Raw genomic sequence first — 18595 nt, 5'->3', positions numbered from 1 at the left:
ATGTTGTTAATGCACAGTGTACCTCTAAAGATGCCTACCCTATAAACTGTTGAATTTGTGTGATTAAAAAGTACAACAGGGTTTAGAGCATCCTGAAAATTACAAAGCAAATATTAGTTAACAAATAACTAAAATGCCTGTCTGTACATGAAAGTAACAACATTGGTTTGCATTGTGAGAGATAAAAATATTGCAGCAAGAAGTCACACTAAATTGATAACAGTAAGGACTTAGAAGGGAGAGATGTCCAAACTTCAACCTTTTAGCCTTTTTCCTCATTTATGTTCAGGCTGACTCCAAACTCCTGGGCTTAAGGTGATTGTTTTTGTGACTGAATAATATCCTATTATATATTGATCTGAATATCATGCTTTATTTATGCATTCTCATTAGTTAATGAGCAGTTTGGTGGTTTTTACTCCTTGCCTATTATGAATAATGCCATTATGACCATTCATGTGTTAGTTTTTGAATGGATATGTTTTTAGTTCTCTTGGTCATATGCCTAAAAGAATTTTTTGGTCATATAGCATGTTTAACTCTGTAAGATCAAAATTGTTCTCAGAGTTGATCCTATTTGAGGTCCTTATTGTTCATAGGCACAAATAAGTGTTCTCTATTCCCAAACTTTCAGGGAATTTATTGGAGTTGGGGGAACAGTATTTTTCAGTGTTTAGGGAAATAGATTTTATTATGGCTGAGTCTAAAGGGGCTTCTAATTGTAATTGGCTTTGAAAAAGAGAAATCAAACATTTTTCATGCATAGTGATTTAACTTTGTATTGAAGACTCTGCAGTACACACAGACTTACATAATTGCTACTTTTTGGAAGGTCCATTAGATATAAATCTTCCCCTTTGAGAATCCAAAGAAGCTTTCTTTTGGAAAACTGTGGCCTAGAAGAGGAGCACTAAGAAAATACAGACTACTCATTGCAAGCAGGGTGCCTTTCTCTGAAGATGTCACTTATATGCTCTTTGGCCTTCAGGAGCCTAGAGTAGAATCAATTAATGGGTAACAGTCAGAGAACCACTGAGAAAGTGCTATAATGTTGACATAAAGTACTGTTAGAGCACAGAAGAAGGATAGTTAATGGATAGGATGATCAGAGAAGGTTTTGATGAGATGTAATGTAAACTAGGTCTAGAAGGACCAGCAAGAGTTGGGCTAGCAGAAGAGAAGAAAGAACTTCATAAGAGAGTACACCATGTAAGACTGGCTGCAGCGTGCTGAATTATTGGAATGGAGCTGACAAATGGGAGAAAAGGTGGGATTTGCAAGCTAAATATTAGATGTTTTGAGACTCTGTATGTACATACGTACATTGAAGGCTCTTAAATGGTAAATCCATTTAATTTGCTTAATGTGGTCAAATGTATTCAAATACATGTTTTTTGCTTTTTAGTAGTATATTTATGTCCTATGAAAACAGGGAAAGGAAGAGGAGTGAGAAAAAGTTTATAGGGAAATTAAACAAGAAGCTTGCTCACCAATCTGTCAATATAAGTCAGGGCTGGGGGATGTTTCTTAATCCCATAGGCAGCCCCTATACTTCAGGTAAGGAAGTTGATGTTAATTGAACTTTGTGCCTTGGCCAATTCACTACTTATTGAGACTCATCCTCAAGAAACAGACAGTACTGCTTGACCACAAGCTAGCTGGATTCTATGCTAAGAACAGCATGCGTTTGCTCATTAAATACATTTCAGAGATAAGAAAATTGAGGAATAGAAAGACTAAAGAAAATACTGAGGATTACATTCTAGTAAATGAGATGGATGGGATGGAATATGTTCAGAAGAAATTAATTAAATGGACATAAATCTAATATTCAGGACACAAGAGGAAAGAGTGGGTTTATATCAGGTTGTAGAACTTGGAATGCCATGTTTTCTTTGTATTGTGTTCTGTAGCTACTAGGTAATCATCATCTAATTTTCAAATGAAACCTTAGAAATATTCTCATTCAATGTTCATCAAATCTAGGATGAAATATATTTTCATGTATATAAGCATACATCATTATTTTATGTACTACTACACAAGAAAAACAACAACAAAAAAAAACCCATTGTGGGGCTGGAGAGATGACTCAGGGGCTAAGATCACTTACTGGTCTTGCAGAGGACCAACGTTTGGTTCTCAGCTACATCAGGCAGCTCACAACTGCCTATTATTACTATTATTACCTATTATTACTCCAGCTCCATTGGGATCCAAAATGTCTGCTTCAGTGGATATCTGCACTCACATTTGCATACCTATGTGCTACAACACACGTGTGCACACATAATTTAAAAAAATAAACCTAAAAGAAAAACCATGGTTTCAGAATGTAGCCCAGACTGGCCTGAAAATCACTCTATAGCCCTAACAGAACTCTTGAACCTTCTATCACTTCCAGGTGCTGGGATTATAGGGATTTGTTGTCAAGTTCAGCTTTGAAAGAGCATTCTTAAACTTTACTGGACATAGATTTGTAGTCTGTCACATACGTACATTCACAATAAGGAAAAATACAAGTGAAAGCCTGGCTGCTAGACATGGTAGCTCATATCTGTAATCCAGCAGTCAGTGGCTGAGGCAAGAGGACCATGAGTTGGAAACCAGCCTAGGCTACAGAGTGAAACTTGTTTCAAAACAAACTGGTAATACTGGTAATGTATTCCTAAAATGTCTTCATATTCAGTTCTACCTCTCAATCACCTTTTGACTTATTGGTCATATCCATCTATATAAATAACTGTCTTCTATGCTCTGAGGAGTATTGATTATGTAACACTTCTTTAAAACATTTTGTGTATTTGTTTTGGGGCTGAGGAGCATGCAGTAAGCATGTGGAAGTCAAAGAACAACTTGCAGGAGTTGGCTCTGTCCACTATGTGGGTTCTAGGGATCAAGCTCAGGTTTTCAGGCCTTGCAGAGTTGTCTAACCAGGCAAGGTGACTCATGACAGTCTTCAAAAGTTTCTTCTAAGTTATTCACATATTCCACACATTTAATTGTATTTTAACATCTGTAGAGATTCATCCTTTTCCCCTGAAATGCCCTTAAATTATTTGTTCAGGGTTGTATTTGTGTAACTGCATTACCTGAAATGACAACCAATTATACCCATGTGCAGACAGTGACAGTTTGTATGACTGAAGTTTACAAGACACCATTGGCAGGAAGAAACATTCTAATTTTGATATTAATTTTTCATTACTGAAATAGAGTATCCATTGGAGACCTCACAGTGGTGGGATTCTCAGGACTAGAACTTAGAAGTAAGGAATATAGATCCTGGAACCAAACTGCTTACATGACATGCCCAGCCCTTTCATTTGGAAGTTTTGTGACTTGGGGCAAGTTCCTTCACCTCTAGTTCCTCATCTGGAAGATTTAGATGATAGCACTTGTGTTATAGAATTGTTGAGAAGAATAACTACAAAGTATTTACACTAGTGTCTGATACCTCTTAATGCTCTCTCCCCCATCTTACTTATCTCTCCATATATATATATCTATATATCTATATATATATCTACATCTGTCTGTATAGAATTACCATCTGTAGAGCATTTCATTATATCTTCAGACCTATTGAATAGATAGCAACTTGGAACACAGAGATAATTCCCTCACAGCCTCATAGCTACTCCACAGCAGACCTGGAACGTGTGGCTTTCTGCTCTTTCCATTGTTTTAGGTTGTCCCCACTTCTACTAGTTGCATCAGGAATATGGACAGAGGATTGTGGTTGCTGTTTCATTTGTTTGTTTGTTTGTTTTGTTTTGTTTTTTGTTTTTTGAGACAGGCTTTCTCTGTGTAGCTTTGCGCCTTCCCTGGAACTCACTTTGTAGCCCAGGCTGGCCTCGAACTCACAGAGATCCGCCTGCCTCTGCCTCCCGAGTGCTGGGATTAAAGGCATGCGCCACCACCGCCTGGCCGGTTGCTGTTTCTTAGTGCTAGCCTACAGTTGGAATAAATACTGGTCTTCTCATTTTTGGCATGTCTTCATATTGGAGAGTGCTGGAATTATTCTGGCCCTAGTACTGTCTATCAAAGATTGGACTTGATTTATGTTTTTCGACAATCACTAGTTTTCTGAACAGAGCTTAATACGCAGGCATTATTCACCTGAAGGGGATGTTTTTACTCACTCATTTTAAAATATAGTAGGGAAGTTGTATCTAGTATTACATATCAGACTTGGGTAAACCCTGTGCACTGAAGTATGGAGTATGACAAGGCCTGTCCCCTCTCTGAAAAAGCCACTTCAGCTTTCTCCTTGTCAAGTATGTCAAAGCTCCTACACAACCTTTTTCCAGCTATGCCTCTAGTTGACTGTTAATATTTCTGCTTTCTTCCCCTGTAACCAGAGCGGGGAGATGGAAGAGACAAGACAAACTTCCCTGGAGTGCAAGATACATATAAGAGGCTCTTTTCCCGTTTTAACCCCAGGCTTACCTCTTGCAAGCTTTTCTGAATAAGCTGGTTTTTGTGACCATCTTCTCTTTCTTCTGTACCCTTGGAACACAGGGTATAATTAATTATCTTGGGTCATATCGCACTTCATTTATTACACTCTTCATTGTCTCTTTTTATTAGGAGCCTTGCTAGAGAGATAGACGACATGGGCAAGCACAGGCACCAGGGCTCAACTGAGGCCCTGAAAGGAAACTTCCATGATGAACACATAGAACACGTAGACATGAGTCTAAAATAAAGGTTCAGTTTCAGAGTTAAAGGGCCAGACAAAGACAAGAAGTAGACCAGAAACTTTGGCTTTGCTGGGACAAAGCCAACTACAGAGACAAGGTGGTCCTGTTTTGAGATCCCATAGCATGTAACTTTTCTCTGCAAACTGTTTTCCCCAGTAAAATCTCTTAGACTCGTAGGTGCAAGTTTCTGTTTATAGCCAGATGCTTCGCTGACAAGATGATGGAGACTATTCTTGAACAAATGATTATATTTAGCTTGATTGGACATCTTCTGTGGTTGTAGCCAAAGCTTTTGGAGTCAGACCCACCTGGTTTGAATTTGGTTGCTCTACAAGTGTATTTTAGGCAAATATAGTTTCTGTTTCTCTTCCTCTCCCCTTCTGTTCCCTACTTTCTCCCTTCATCCTCTCTTACTCCCACCACCACATTAGAACAATGCAATCCTATCAAGGAGGCAGGAGAAAAATGTACTTCCAGGGACCTCAGTATGTAAGAAATACTGAGAAATACTTCAGATTCCTTGAGTCTGGGATCTGTGGCTTTTGTGCTGTGTGCGTAGCACAATATCATGTCGGCTTGCATTTGTTTTTCTTTTAAGTGTTCCTTGCATACTTGCTAGATGTAAGACATGGTACCAAAGGTTTTATTTGAGTTACTTCATGTCCTTGGACATCTTTTTTTTTTTTTTTTTTTTTTTTTTGGTTTTTCGAGACAGGGTTTCTCTATGTAGCTTTGTGCCTTTCCTGGGACTCACTTGGTAGCCCAGGCTGGCCTCGAACTCACAGAGATCCGCCTGGCTCTGCCTCCCGAGTGCTGGGATTAAAGGCGTGCGCCACCACCGCCCGGCTATCCTCGGACATCTTAATACCATAGGTGTGCTATTGTTCTATTGAGGAAATATTTATATTTGTCATACTGTATGTATGTTCTACCTCTGTTTAGGATATTTTGTATATTGATATATATTTAGGATTATTGTCATATTTCATATTGTACTATGTATACATTCCTACCTCTTTAAGCTATTTTGTGTATTGTCACAATCTTGAAGTCATTGTCCTTATACGGTACATCTGCTTACAGACTGTTTATCTTGTTATGTAAATTCTTAGTCCTTAAGTTATTTTAGTAGAGAAGACTTACTGAGTTATAATAACTCACAATTGTCATTTCTATAGTTATGTAAGGTTCTTCAGACTTACAGAAACATATGTCAGATGGATAGGTAGTCTTCAAACACTTCATAGACCTAGAGAATATTGCATTTAAATGTTTTGATAATTTAGAATTCAGTTGACATGAGACATGATTGCTCCTGACAGCATTGATCTGATCCCGAGAGACTGTTGGGCTTCTGAGACATTTCCATTTGGAAGTTTGTCGTCTTCTTGGCACAAAAAAAAATGGCCTATTAGGCAAAGGACTGCCTCTGCCTAGACTGTTGACAGTACGAATACTGTCCCTTTGGTACGAGCAGGACACAAAGAAAAGTGACTATTGAACTCTGCCAAGACAGGGTAGGATAGTCTTTCAAAAAAACCTGCTTCTAAAAATGGTCTGACAGATACTCTAGGCCTGTAGCCAATTTGAATGCACCAACAGTACTGAGAAATTCTAGGTGACTGTCCAGGCTGCCAGCTGTCTCTGTCTACTCTCGCAAGACTCCTGAAAGTTGCTTGCATCCTTCTCCCATTTCTCAGGTATTATTATATTCCTTCTCAGGTCTTTGATGGGATTGGAGACTAACAATTATAATTACAATCTCCTTGTATCTTAGCTAGAACATATTATTAGATTCAGGTTCTTCAATGTAGGACATCTTTTGTAATGATCTCTGCAACGGGTCATTTACCTATGTTCCAGACTCCTCTGGATTTTAGTATGTGTTTCTTGTTTGGTGGTGTTCTTGTTGGTATAGTTTCATCTTGTATAGGTCATTATTCTTATTCCTCCAGGATAATATTTGGTAATCATCCCTATTGTAATAGTTTTGTATTAGGTTAGAATTTTCTTATTTAGACAAAATGGGGGAGATGTAGTGGGTAACTGTTCCAGCTTTGACCTTGAAACACTGCCTCTAGAGTGACAGCAAGTAACTGCCACACCTGCCTATGACCTGCCCCTGGGGTGTGGCTAAGAGGGAGCCCTTTAAGACTCAGGTGAGTATGTGTTTGGCCCTTCTGGATACCTCATGGTCCTGGAAGCTGGATGGGACACCAAGCCAGAGTTCTCCGCTGAATGGTACCTCATCTCTCCCGGACCTGTAACCAACCCCTATTGGCTGTAAGTTATCCCAGAAATAAACCTCTCTTGATTACCAGATAAATTATGTGGAATTGCCTCATTAATTACCGTAATAGATTAGTACTGAGCTGTGTGCAACCCTTTCTAATTATCTTGATAAGCTTGCTCAGATTGACATGGTCAGGTACAAAGAAGTTGGGTTTTTGTCTGGGATGATGTTTGCATCTTACCCTGGTGTCATCCATTTTTGCCTATCACTGGAATGTTAGTGGAGTGAAGCCCTCTAAGAAACTAGACTCTTCTGCTCCTTCTGAGAAGGTGTGGTATTGCTCAAAGGTCTCAGCTCGTAGGTATGGGGTCAGTGGTTGCTGACTTCCCTTGTCTGTACTTCCCTGGTCTGTGCACTTCTATATAATGTTGGAATCACTAGAGGTTCTAACCAGAGTCAAAAGAAGTAAGGGTGAAGGAGGGAGGAAAAGAAGGAAGGCAGGCCATAGAAATAGTCTGTTCTAGTGAATACATGTGTGTATATAGTTTTTAGAACCCTTCTAGCTAAACATTTATCTAAAGCCTTTTATCATACAGTAAGTGTACCTCAACTTTTTAAGAAGAGAAAAGGCTTGTGTGATAATGTTTATACCACTGTTATTTATAATACCCAAAACCTGGAAGCCCACTCAAATAGGTGCTATGTTCCACAATTGCACAATTCATGATCATTTCAGGTGTTCAAGTAATACATGTGAATCATAGCCACCCTGTATTCAGTCTTTTTAAAAGTTTGTTTTACATTTTATTTATTCTCCCCCCTCTCTCTCTCTCTCTCTCTCTCTCTGTGTGTGTGTGTGTGTGTGTGTGTGTGTGTGTGAGAGAGAGAGAGAGAGAGAGAGAGAGAGAGAGAGAGAGAGAGAGAGAGAGAGAGAGAGACAGCTGACAATTTGAAGGAATCAGTTCCCTCCTTCGCACCATGTAGATGTTAGGGATTGAACTCAGGTCATCAGATTTGGTGGCAAGTGCCTTTACCACTGAGCAACCTTGCCAGTTCCTGTTTAATCTTCTTATCAGTCAGATGAGGTAGGCTTATTTTTATAAGCCAGGAAATGATGCTCATAGAAAGACCAGTCTTATTCAAGGTGAGAGGTTATCTATCACTACTCTAAAGGCAATGAGCAGCTGATCAATTGACAAACCAAGGTCTCCTGTGTCCCCATCCAGAGCTGGATAATGATATCATCCACTCATTGCAATAACAGAAATTTCTATTTCAAAAAAAAAAGAAAGAAAAAAAAAGAAAACTCACTTGCTCAGTGTTAACAGTCCAACCAGAGAGAAATCTGTTGTGTTGGTGGTCAAAACCCTTTCCTAATGAGCTTTGCATTATTCTCCTGTGGTCTTGTGCTCACACTTAGTAAGGAGGAAGCCAAGGCAAGGAGACAACAGGGACATTTTAATTAAGTCAAGGGGGGCTTGCTTTTAATCAGATCTTCATAGTTGCAGTTTCTAGAAAGTATCTTTAGATCTCTTGCTCTTGCCATATCAGCACTTCAGTTTGGTTCTCAGAATGAGTACTTAGAGAGTCAGTGATAAACTAGCTGACTTCCCTGTGGAGATACCTACTCCCTGGAGAACAATGGTCTTAAATTAGACTAAAGACATGCTAGCTTACAGCAGGAAGTGATGTGAACAGGAGGAGTTATTGATCAGATGATTCAGAAATCTAAACAGTCTGAAAAAATTGTTAATTCTAATTTTCCGTGTTGAATATGCAGTCAGCACTTACTGACTGCTTCCCCTGAAGTCTTCCCTTTTTTCTCCTTGGTAGCACCTAGTTTCTCTTCAGCTGTCTGTGTGCTTCTTAAGAAACTGGCTTCATCTACCCTGTATTTCAGTGTGGCTAGACAGCACATTCCATCCCCTGGCCTCCATAAGTATTTAACTAATTGTGCCCTAAGCAGGTACAGTCTGAATGCATTTTCATTGGTGGGATAGGTGGGTATGAAGTCGGCATTCTGCTACCAATTTGGTTACTTTAAGAAGTGACAGTACTGAATTTGGGCTTACAGAGCAGTTCACATTGTTATGATATGCAGTGGTGCCTTCCCATTAGGCCTGCTGTGAGGACTGAATGGGATCTTGATTATAAAGCACCTTACAGAAAGCCTAGCATAAAATGTAAATTTGGGTTTTAAATATTTTTCTAAGCTGCACAATGACAAAACCCAACTCAGACAAACTTAAGAAAGAAATAGAAATGTATTTGAGTGATAGTAAGGAAGCTTATAAAACTGGAAGAAGTATTTCAGATACCAGGGCAACTCTGATGGTCTTGGACATACAATCATACTTAGGGCTTCCAAAGTTCTTACTACATTTCTTGCTGTTTGGTTATGGTTGGTTTGCTTTTTCCCTATAGATAAGCTTTCCCCAGATGATAGGCAAGAAGTTTGCAATCAGCTCACACCACCTCCTTCTCCCAGTTAGCCTATGTCTGAGACTCTTACAAGGTCTCTGTTCTTAGAACTCTAAATTAAAAGGCCTGGAATAGCCTAGGTCAGACTTCTACCTCTTGACTAATCACTGTGGCCAGGGATTGGAGAACCATGCCGCTCAGCCCAGAGCCACATGTATTCCACCTGATTGCAATGATGGAGAGGTCCTGTTTGTACTGCATACAGAGTAGTTTCCCCGAGGGAAATGGAATCATTGCTAATGATAAAGCATATGACGACAGTTTGACTTTTTGTCCTAAGTATGTTCATCCCTTTTATCTTTCTAATAGATTGGGGGAGGTAAAACTTAAAAAGTGGGGGAGAATAAAATATATTATTGTGTGTTTATATGTAATAAGTAAATTCCATGCATTGTTTTACTATATTTATTTAATTTTTATTATTCTGTGAGGTAGATAATATACTCACTTCACCCAGAAACAAGCTCAAATTAAGGAACTTACCCCAGAGTGATAAAGTGATAAAGCCTAACACACTGGATCCACTTATCTCCAAAGCTTATTGGTCATTTCTGTACTGTGTTCTTCAAAATAAAGTGAGCTTGACATGCCCCACCATCTCTAATCTCAAACCCTGGTTAGAATTTGAAATGAGGGGTTGGAGAAATGGCTCAGGGGTTAAAAGAACTGGCTCCTTTTTGGGGGACCCTGCGTTCAATTCCCAAATGGCAACTCACAATCAGCTCTAAGTCCAGTTCCAGGGGATCTGAATCCTCTCCTGGCCTCTGAGGGCATTGCATGCATGTATGTGGTGCACACATGCAAGCAAAACACCCACACATAACATAAAAATGAAATTTAAACATTTTAAAGAACTTGAAATGAAGGCTGGGGAGATGAATCAATCAAAAGTACTTACTGCTCATAGGTGAGGACTTGAGCTTGTATCCCCAACACCGGCGTGAAAAGCCAGGAGCATCCTCGATGCATTTATAATCCCAGTGCCAGCAAGAGAGGAACAGGAAGGCTCTGGAGCTCAATGACCAGCTAGCTTAGACATATAAGATGTAGAGGGCTAGAGAGATGGCTGGCTCAGCAGTTAAGAGCACTTGCTGCTCTTCCAGAGAACTGGAGCTCACAGTTGCCTGTAACTCCAGTTTCAGAGGATCTGACACCCTCTTCGGGCCTCTTTGGGCACCTGCACGTATGTGCACATACATATAACAAATAAAAATTAGTCATGTGAACACATGAACATGTACACACACATATACAACACACATTAACTAATTAATAGGAATAAATTAAATTGTAGGCTTTCCAGATATGTCATTCTTGTTCCATCCCACAGTAGAAAAAGGAAGTCTTCTTCTAAACAAGAATACTAGAATGGGGATATAGCTTAATGCTAGAGTGCTTGCTTGTCATACACAAGGCCTCTGGTTCACTCCCCAGTACTGCAACAAAATTAAAACAAAACAAAAAGAAGTACTTTATATTATAATCATAAAAATAAAAATGAAAAAATAATTTTAAAAAGGCCATGAATTTGAAAGAGAGCAAGGAGGGGTATATTGGAGGCTTTGGAGAGAGGAAAGGGAAGAAATGAATGCAATTATAATCTCAAAAATAAATGAAAAAAAGCAGTAGTACTGTGGTTGACCTCAACCTTGAGAACACATTTCTGAACATGGTCTTTTATTTTAAATGATGTTTAAAGTCATAGCATGAGCAGGATTTCTGTATTTGAGCCCTACTGCTTACTAGGCAATGTATTCTGTGTCTTGGTTTACTCATCTTTAAAGTGAGGCTTGTGATAGAACTTAGCTCATTAGGCTTATTGTGAAATCTAAATGAGTCAATATATAAAATGCTGAGAACAGTGTCTAGTACACAACAAGTGTATATCAGCTGTCTCTATTGGGAGTATCATTGTTATTCATCATAATGCCCTCCTCTGCTTAATGCAAAACAGATGAACCTTTGCTTAAGGAATCATTATTCTGCTACTTTGGTTCATGCCTGGGATATATGTGTTTAGCTCACAGAGGAACAAACCCACCTCATCATAATCTAAGGCAAAAATAAACTAATTGTTATCTGGATTGAACAGCACTAAGGGAGAAGCATTTTCCATGCCTTCTTGTCCTGTATATATATGTATATTCCCATCTGTATCACCTTATTATACTTACATACTGGTCTTTAAACAGGAAAGTTTAAATATTAATCTTCCTATGTCAGCCTATGGGGCATTTGATGAGTCTGATATGCAGAGTTACTGCCTTGCAGGCACTCAGGGTGATTTGACAGGATGGTATAAGAAGTATGATGGTCTGAGCTTATATGACAGAGGCCAGAAGCCATGGAGATTCCATGTATGTAGCATCTGAATGACTTGGAATGTGGCTTCCTTGGTAAGGACCTGGGATATTGTGGCTGAATTTCAGGATTGCAGAGGCTCCTCCAGAGAACCTGAGCATGATATATGATACACCAGCTGGTAAGGGTGTAGGAAATAGGAGATTTGTCACTATGTAAGCTTGATGAGTGTGCTAGTTGGAGTTCTCTACAAGAAAGAGAACTAATATATGAACATACGCACACCGAATTTATTATAGCAGCTTACAGTCAGTGGTCTGACTATTCCAACCATAGCTGTCTCCCAACAGAAAGGCCAATAATTCAATAGCTGTTTGGTCTATGAGGCTTGATATCTCAGGTGGCCTTTTATGTACACCAGAATCCTGAAGAAGTAGTCTCTAATGCAGAAATGAACTTAGCAGCAAGAGTAAGGGCAAGCAGGTAAATACCAAGAGTTTACTTCTTCCATGTCTTTTATATAGGCTGCCACTAGAAGGTGTAGTCCAGATTTAAGGTGAATCTTCCCACCTTGAAAGATCCAATCAAGAAAAAATCTCTCACGGGTATACCCAGCAGCTTGGGTTTTGGCTAATTCCATATACAGTCAGGTTGGCAGCCAAGAACAGCCATCAGAATTATTATGGAGTGCTCTAGTTCTGCGCCTTTTTTATTCTTCTTCCTAGCTTAGTCCAGATGAGGACCTGATGTTAGGATCTGAGCCTCATTAGTAGTTGACAAATCTCAAGATTTTTGCTTCTGCATCAATGGGCATATTGGAAACTGTATCACTAAATATTAAGCTCTTTGGTAATTTCTGGTCTGATTATGGATCTGTTGGCACTTTAACCATATATTTGTTATACTGTTAAATCATTTTTCATATTAGACATTTTACAATGAATACTTCCATGAAGAAAACTATTTCAAGATGAAAGTGAGTAATTCTAGTCTTTGCTTTCAAAAATCTCATAAAATGGACTGAGAATATTTTGTAGCTATTGCTTAACTCAGTCACCTAAATATTGGAAAATATGCAGTTTATAGTCATCCTTCTGTTGCAAGTTTTCATTACATGATGTAATTAAAAGAATATTTAAGCCGGGCGGTGATGGCGCACGCCTTTAATTCCAGCACTCGGGAGGCAGAGTCAGGCGGATCTCTGTGATTTCGAGGCCAGCCTGGGCTACCAAGTGAGTTCCAGGAAAGGCGCAAAGCTACACAGAGAAACCCTGTCTTGAAAAACCGAAAAAAAAAAAAAAAGAATATTTAAGCTATGTGTGATGATACACACATCTAACTCCAGCACTTAGCAGGTGGAGGCAAGAGTATCAGGAGCTTAAGGCCCTACTATATACCAGGTTTGAGGCCAATCTGGACTATGTGAAGTCCTGTCTTACTTCCTGCCCACCCCCCAAAACCCTCATATTATTTTAGTAAACTCTATGTTGTTAGTGATTGGAAATAACTAATTCTGATATTTGTTTCACTCCCCAGCCTCTGCCTTATTTTATGCTTAGAATTAATAAATTACTAGCAGGTTCTCTCTTAATGCTTAGTTCCCTGGTGTATCTCCCTACTAGAAAGAATAAGGGATCTCACCTTTAAACTTTTTAGAACTCTGTGTATCCTTTTACTGTAGTACTTCCCACACTTTATGCTTTCCAAGTCCAAAAGGATATCAGAACCTTTAGGACAGGGGTAGTTTTATTCACCTCTGTATTTGTTAGCATTCAATGTATTGCCTACTACATAAAACAAATATTTGAGTGAGTCATTGAGACATTGATGATTAGTGCTGAGGGTATAGTAAAGTACTTGTCACACAAGTTTGAAGACCTGAGTTAATCCAAGACCCATTAAAGAAAGGAAGAAAGAGAGGGAGGGAGGGAGGGAGGGAGGGAGGGAGGGAGGGAGGAAGGAAGGAAGGAAGGAAGGAAGGAAGGAAGGAAGGAAGGAAGGAAGGAAGGAAAGAAACAGACATTTATACCTATAATCCTAGCATTGAGGAAGTGGAGATAGGGAATTCCTGGGACTCACTGCCAGCCAGCTTAGCCTTGGTACTCATTCAAGAAACATTCTTACTCAGTAAGAAACCCTGTCTCAAAAAAAAAAACAAAAACAGTAGACAGTGCAATGACACCTGAGGTTGTTGTCTGGCTTTCACACACACACACACACACACACACACACATTCATACTTGTACACACAGACACATGTACACATACAAAATGATCAGTGAGGCAGAACAGTTTGCCTAACTGTGTCTAGGCAATAGCAGAATTAAGACTAGAGCCTAGGACTAGAAATATCCCTGTATATCAGTGAAATCTTAAATAGATACAGCTTTATATTTATAATGATTCCAGGTAAGGCATAGTAACCTGGGATAAATCCAAGATTATATGTATGCTGGGCCCTGGTGTGTGTGTGTGTGTCTGTGTGTGTCTGTGTGTCTGTATGAAAGCCAGAGGCCAACACCAGACGTCTTCTTCAATTACTCTCTACCTTACATTTTGAGATTGAATTGTTCACTGAACCTGGATACTCCTGTCTCCATCTTCCTACTTCCTAGTGCTGGAATTAGAGGTGTGCACCACTGTGCTCAGATTGTTACATGGGTGCTAGGGTTCTGAACATGGGTCTTCATGCTTGTATAGCAAGCACTTTTGCCCTGGAGCCATCTCTCAGCTCTAGCCTGGATATTTTCAAGTTCTGCTTTTTCTTTGAGAGTTGCGGAGGAGGTCATAAGATTGGAGAGACACATGTAAGTAGTTAACTGCATGGGAAATGTTTATTGAGGAAGTGGTATTTTTGGAGTACAAAAATAAACCGTTATCAACTTGATTTTTTAAGGTGTTTATTGGAAGATGTGACTAGTTAGTCTGTTTATCATGTGTAATAATATGATGTATGTTCAGGCAAATCTTCTGACTTGTCACATTCCTACGAAAAGTAAATCTCATGGAAAGTTAACTGGGACTTGAATTCTTTTAAATGCAGAAGTCTCAGGCCTTCAGAATAGAGCTGGAGGGACTGGTTTGTTTTCAACAAGCTCTTGTCCATCCCAGCCAAACAACACTGCTCAGGAAAATGCTAGAGCAATCAAAAATTTAAAAAAAAGCAAAAAGGTTCTGCTTCCCAGGAGTTATTAGGTAAACATTTCTTCCCAGATTTGAGTGAATTTTGCCATACATATGATATCTAACCACACAGAAGCTAAGAATGAAAAGAGTGTGGTCAATAATAATAATTGCTATATCCACTCAGTACCAGGGCCAGGCAGTATAATAAGTATTTGATAAATATTTAGTATTTGCCTACATTTTGGGACCCCTGTCCTAAGTCCCTTTAACATAGTCAAGAATTTTTAGCTTTACATTTAGAACCTTGATCTTTTGTTTTGTGGCTTCTCGCTTATTTAATAAGAGGCATTGTAATCACTTGGTTCTAGAGCTGGCTATTTCTATATGTACATAACAGAGAAAGTGGAGATGGAGAGATGGCTCAATGGTTAAGAGTTCTTGCTGCGGGCTGGAGAGATGGCTCAGTGGTTAAGAGTTCTTGCTGCTATCCGAGGACCCAAGTTCAGTTCCCAGATCCTACTTGGCAGCTTACAGCCATCTGTAACTCCATTTCCAGGGAATCAGAGCCCTTTTCCAACATCCATGAGCACCAGGCACACACATAGTACACATATATACATGCAGGCAAAACACTTATAAAACAAAAATAAATAGATCCTAAAAGCAAGAACAGAGAAAGCTAATTCACCTCATAATTGTATGTAGTCATTATTTGTATATAAACAATTTGTATTAACAGTTCCCTTGTTTTTCAACCCTGGATTCTAAGGTGGAATGATTTTTTTTTATCCCTGCCCCCTAGTTGATCCCTTCTGTTCCCAACCCCCGCCAGTCCACCCTCAAAATCTTTCTATTTCTCTTTACCAGGGAATCCTTGTTGTCCCCACTTAAGCCCTTCTTGTTACTCAGCCTCTCTGGATCTGTGGACTGTAGCATGATTATCCTTTACTTTACAGCTAATATCCACTTATAAGTCAGTACATACCACGTTTATCTTTCTGGGTCTCTGGGTTACCTTACTCAGGATGATTTTTTTTCAAGTTCCATCCATTTGAATGAATCTTGTTCTCTTCCAGGACTCCACTTTTATATGCTGGGCTGAAGAAAGTAAAAATACAAAAATCGAGAGGATACATGGTATTTCCATAAGGAAGAGTCAGCCGGGGGCAGGGAGAGGACTTGGTGAAGTGCCTGCCGCATAGGCGTGGTGTTCTGAGTTCAGATTCCAGAACCCGCAGAAAAAGCCAAGGGCAGCACCACAAGCCAGCAGTTCAGTGTTGAGGAGGCAGAGTAGGTGGGTTCATGGAGCTTGCTGGGCAGCCGATCTAGTCAAATCATTGAGCTCTAGGTTTAGTGAGAGACCCCATCTCAAAAAATAAGGTAAAGAATGACTAAAGAAGACACTGGAAGTCAATCTCTGGCTACCATATGTACACTTATACACATGAATATGCCCCACTTACACACACACACACACACACACACACACACACACACACACACACACACGGATGCATGCACATAAGCATGCAAATCAGCCAACTATGGTGAGCAGAAGGAAGGAGGAGGAATAAGAACAGGACAGAGGGAAGCATTATTTTGAACCCTGGCACTTGTAACAACAGGAGGAGGAGTTCAGGGCCATCCTCATCTGTATAGTTAGTCTGAGGCCCACCTTAGCTGCATGAGACTCTGTCTTGAAAAATTAGAATAAATAAAAATTTTTTTTTTTTTTTTTTTTTTTTTTTTTTCGAGACAGGGTTTCTCTGTGTAGCTTTGTGCCTCTCCTGGAACTCACTTGGTAGCCCAGGCTGGCCTCGAACTCACAGAGATTCGCCTGGCTCTGCCTCCCGAGTGCTGGGATTAAAGGCGTGCGCCACCACCGCCCGGCTTAAATAAAAATTTTAAACCTGTAGGCTGATGTGAAATTACATTGCAAATCACAGAGGATGGAATTTTGAACATAGTCTGGTACAGAGCTGATAGCCAATGCAAATGTTTAGATGGGGAAAAAATGAGAGGTGGAGGCGAGAGAAGCAGATACCTCCGACTCATAGCAGAAATCCTTCCTTTCTGTTTTCCCACCTTGGTCAATCTTAGTCAAGAGTTTGGTTTAGTGCTCTGCACCATGGATGGGATACTTAGAGGCAAGGCCAGGCCTGTCAGACCCCTGCCAGTTCTAATTTGTTTGTTTGTTTTTGAGACAGGGTTCCATTATGTAGCGTAGACTGGCCTTTAACTCACAGTGATCCTCCTGCCTCAGCCTCCTAAGTGCTAAGATTATTGTTGTCAGTTTTTAGCTTTTATTGTGTAATACTAGTCCCCAAAGCAGTGCTAAAGAAACACACCATTATTCCCATCTATGTTTAAAGTCCTTTATAAATATTTTAGAGTTTATGTCACTTGATCAATTGTTACTGGGATTAACATACAAATCAGTCTTCAAAACCTTCAGTACCCCCCCCCCCCCCCCGCAGCACACACATCTGGTGTGCTGTCAGACCACATCTAAGACATCTCATGAAGGGTAGACACAGTGGCTCAGACCTGTATTCTCAGCACTCAGGAGGCTTTTAGACAGGAGGGTTGTCATAAAATTGAGGCCTGTCTGCTCTACATAATGAGTTCCAGGCTAGCCAGCACTACAGAGTGAAACCCTGTCTCAAATTGAAGTCTCAAGAGTCCCTTGAGTGACTATAATGATCATATGACAAGTTGTCTCCTGAGTATTATTTGAAGTTCTCATTGCATTCAGCAAACATGTTCAGCCTGAGCCATATGTGTGAGCTGTACTCTGCACCAAAGAATGCAATAATAATTCTCCACAATAGACCTCCCTGTATAGAGAGTACTCATAAATATAAATAATCCTGGGCAGAATAATGTTAGAAGTTGTTCTAGAAGAGCAGGGAGGAAAGACTGAATGAGGAAAGGGTCAGCATTTCTCATGGAAGAGACAGAGCCAGGCGTGTCTCTTCAGTCACCTTATTTCATTCAGACTTCATAGTAGTCATGATGTATTTTGATTATAGAGATGAGCAATGTACCCATAAAATTATTTTTGTTGCTACTTCATAACTGTAATTTTGTTAGTTGTGAATTGTAATGTATCTGACATGTAGGATATCTGATATGCAACCCCCTATGAAAGGACTGTTTGACCCACCAAGGGGTCAAGATCCACTTCTCCAGCCCTGTTACACATCTTATCACCTAGAAATACCATTCACAATGTTCCCATCACTTTCACAGATTTTTTTTAAGTTTTTTTTTATATCTGTAGTAATGTGTGAATAATTTAATTTAACCTATATTCAGTTGGTAAGTGTCTTGGTATGATTTTAGTGTTTCTGTAACATACCACCTTATACTGTGTAGCTCTTGAAGAAAATAAATTTATTTCTTATAATTCTAGAGACTGGGACATCCAAGGTCATGTAGCTGCCTCTGACGAAAGCCTTGTTATTAAGTGGTAAGAGGCATCAACAGTGGTAGGAGAGAGTCTCTTATAAAGCCACTAATCTCATTGTGGGGCCCCCACTCTTATTACCTCACTTAACTCTAATTTCCTCAAAAAAAACAAAAACAAAAACAAAAAACTTCTCACTTTCCAATACCATAAATATAGGAGTTTAGGGATTAAGTTTTCCAACACTTGAACTTTGAACCTGGTCTAAATCATAATAAGCATTTACAATGTTTTCTTTATTTTTGAAATGCTGAAATGACTATCCTTACAAATGCCTTT

The 18595-nt window shown here is 39.5% G+C and overlaps 1 protein-coding gene across 4 annotated transcripts in view; it reads left to right on the top strand.

Moving 5' to 3' along the window:
• The window catches only part of Gab2 (GRB2 associated binding protein 2), a 155609-nt gene that overhangs the window by 16504 nt on the left and 120510 nt on the right, over positions 1–18595 (top strand). The gene's annotated exons all lie outside the window — the stretch shown is intronic.

Source organism: Peromyscus eremicus, chromosome 1, assembly GCF_949786415.1.
Source record: "Peromyscus eremicus chromosome 1, PerEre_H2_v1, whole genome shotgun sequence".
Taxonomy (NCBI): domain Eukaryota; kingdom Metazoa; phylum Chordata; class Mammalia; order Rodentia; family Cricetidae; genus Peromyscus; species Peromyscus eremicus.
This window is presented reverse-complemented; position numbering and strand designations above follow the sequence as displayed.